The 2,480-nt window shown below is 53.1% G+C and overlaps 1 long non-coding RNA gene across 1 annotated transcript; it reads right to left on the bottom strand.

The window, feature by feature from the left end:
* Positions 1-246: 246 nt before the first annotated feature.
* On the bottom strand, positions 247-1,604 carry LOC125556148 (uncharacterized). The gene is made up of 3 exons (XR_007305021.2): positions 1,366-1,604; positions 962-1,288; positions 247-877 (listed from the first exon to the last, which is right to left on the bottom strand). It is a non-coding gene; the product is annotated as an uncharacterized LOC125556148 (long non-coding RNA).
* Positions 1,605-2,480: the final 876 nt, after the last annotated feature.

Genomic DNA, 2,480 nt, shown 5'->3' with positions numbered 1-2,480 from the left:
CCTATCTAGGCAAATTTAAATGAGGCCGGAACAACAAACAACAAGTCCGGAAAAATCCTCATATGCATATATTAGGTTTGGCACTGTTCTGCCCTAAACCATATTTTATAGTTGTTAAACATGCAAATAGATGACACCATGTTAAACTAGGCAAAATTCTACCCCATTTACCTATAAAGTTTATTAAATTCTGAGTTACGGTTAAATAGTTATGAAATAAATCATTTTAACAAGTTATTTAAGCAAATTAATGCAAACAGCAGTTTGAACATTTTAAACATAGATGAAAATGGCAGATTATGAAAGTAGATAAAATTCTGAGAATTTTACATATATAACATGTTTTATTTGGATGCATGGACATTTAGTTATGAGCATTTTAAAATGATGGCATTTACTGTAAATATGCATGCACTGGAAATTTAGGGAAAAACAGAACAGGAAAAAATCTAAACGGGCTGAATCTGGAGCTGCACGGGCTACACAGGCCAGCGGTAGATAGATATAGAGCCCTCTGTGCGCAAGGCAACAGCAGCAGCAGAATCGGGCCAAGCCCAAGCGGCTGGCTGTGTGGTGTGCAAAAAAGGTAAATAAGAGGCAAAAATAGGGGCGCCTGGGACTCGAACCCAGTACCTCCTGGATGGATGCATGCACGAGTGACCAGTGGGCTACGAAGGAAGTTGATAAAAAGTAGCATTTATACGCAACATGAACCATACCCTGGTGCAAGTCTGACAAAACTAAAAACTGAAACAGCGATAGCTTGCTCTGTAACCGTGGCTGCTCGATCGATGCGGGGTCAACGCGAACAGCAGCGAGGCATTCGCGCGCAGGGTCGAAGGGGACGCAACCATGGCGGCTCTCGAGCGGATTCGGTCTGAGGCAACATAGAGAGATATGGCGAGATGAGAGAAGAACAGAGAGGAAAAGCAGTGACGCGCGAGGCAACTGCGTGCCTCACCTTGTCCGTGACGGCGCTGCTGCTTGCAGACGGCCGGTGGAGGTGAGCGTGCACGAGCACGGGCATGCTAGAGACGTGGATCCGGCGGCGGCGATCTCGCCGGCGTCGGGGACGAGGGCAGGCAGCGGTGCTCGGGCGGCGAGACACGGGCGTCCTCCTCCTCTGCTCAAAGCAGAGGCTGGACCTGGCATTGGCGGCGCACATGAAGAAGACGACCGCGAGGAGTAGCAGGGACGAAGCTCTGGCAGCGGGATCTGAAGGGGAACGCCGGCGAAAGGACGGAGGGCCTCGGGCCCGGTCGGAACTAGCGGCGGCCTGTGATGTTCTCTGTTACAGAGGAGACAGAGGGAGTCCGGTGAGAGAGATCGATAGGAAGGAGGGGACGGAGGAGAAGGTGCAGCGACCTGCTGGTGGTGGGCAGCTCCGACGACAACGGACTTCAGAAGGCGGGCCTTGGCGCGCTGATGCTCGAGGTGAGGGCATCTCCTCGAGGAGGAGGAAGAAGCAGGGCACAGCGGCAAGGGCCCTGGACGGCGTCTGTCCATGGCGGCGGTGGTGGTCTTGCATGGAGGCCTCGGATGCCATGGCGGTTCAAGAGGAGGAGGTGCTCGGGCGGCTCGGCGGCGGCAGCCATGGGAGCTCCTGATTCTGTTCAAAGAGAAAAAAAAAGGAGCGCAGGGGAGGTCAGAGGCCAAGGAGAGAGAGAACCGGGGCGCACGGTGGCGAGGCCTTACTGGCGAGGGGCTCCGGTCTGGTGGCTGCGCTGGTTGGGTGGACGTGGGATCTAGAGGAGGCACTAGTTGGTTGGCGCGGAAACTGAGGAGGATCGGGGGTGGTCGTGGTTGGTGGTTTTGGATCGGGAGGGGATCCCAAGGAGGAGGAAGACAGTGGACTGGCGGCGCGACGGAGGGATGGATGGGACAAGTCCCTAGATTTTAGGGTTGCTGGTTTATATAGTTAGTGAGTTAGGATAGGGGTTCAACGGACCCTCCGATCGTAATCGGGCGGTCGAGAAATTATAGGTTAGGAAAGTCCAAACAAGAAAACAGAGATATTTTGTAGATGTTTGGGGATGATCCGGACAAAACGGTGACGACTGCTTGGGTCGGGTCTGGGACAATTTTCGGACACGCGGCGCGAGGAGGGCCGCGGGCTGACGAGAGAGGTTAGGTTGGGTCTGGTGGATAGGTAGTGAAATGTGAAGACGGTCTAGGGAGGAAAGAGAGGGAAAGCCCGGCAACAGTTTTCGGAGACCGAAAACGTCCGACGATAGACCGGCTATATTGCCGCTATAAATATCCGTTGGGGCATCAAACGGACTCCGATTGCGATGAAACTTGGCACACAGTCTACCTACACTATAACAACACCGCACGCCAACTCTCATCCCATTTCGAGAACATTTTCTGGCCACTTATAAAATACTATTTCGGACATGCCGCGGGCGCGTGCGAGTGTGGTTGGGCTCAGAACGGACACGGAGAGAACCGGAAGACCCGGACGGATGCAAGTTTCAAAA

Source organism: Triticum urartu, chromosome 5A (assembly GCF_056163025.1).
Source record: "Triticum urartu cultivar PI428250 chromosome 5A, HENAU_Tu73, whole genome shotgun sequence".
Taxonomy (NCBI): domain Eukaryota; kingdom Viridiplantae; phylum Streptophyta; class Magnoliopsida; order Poales; family Poaceae; genus Triticum; species Triticum urartu.
This window is presented reverse-complemented; position numbering and strand designations above follow the sequence as displayed.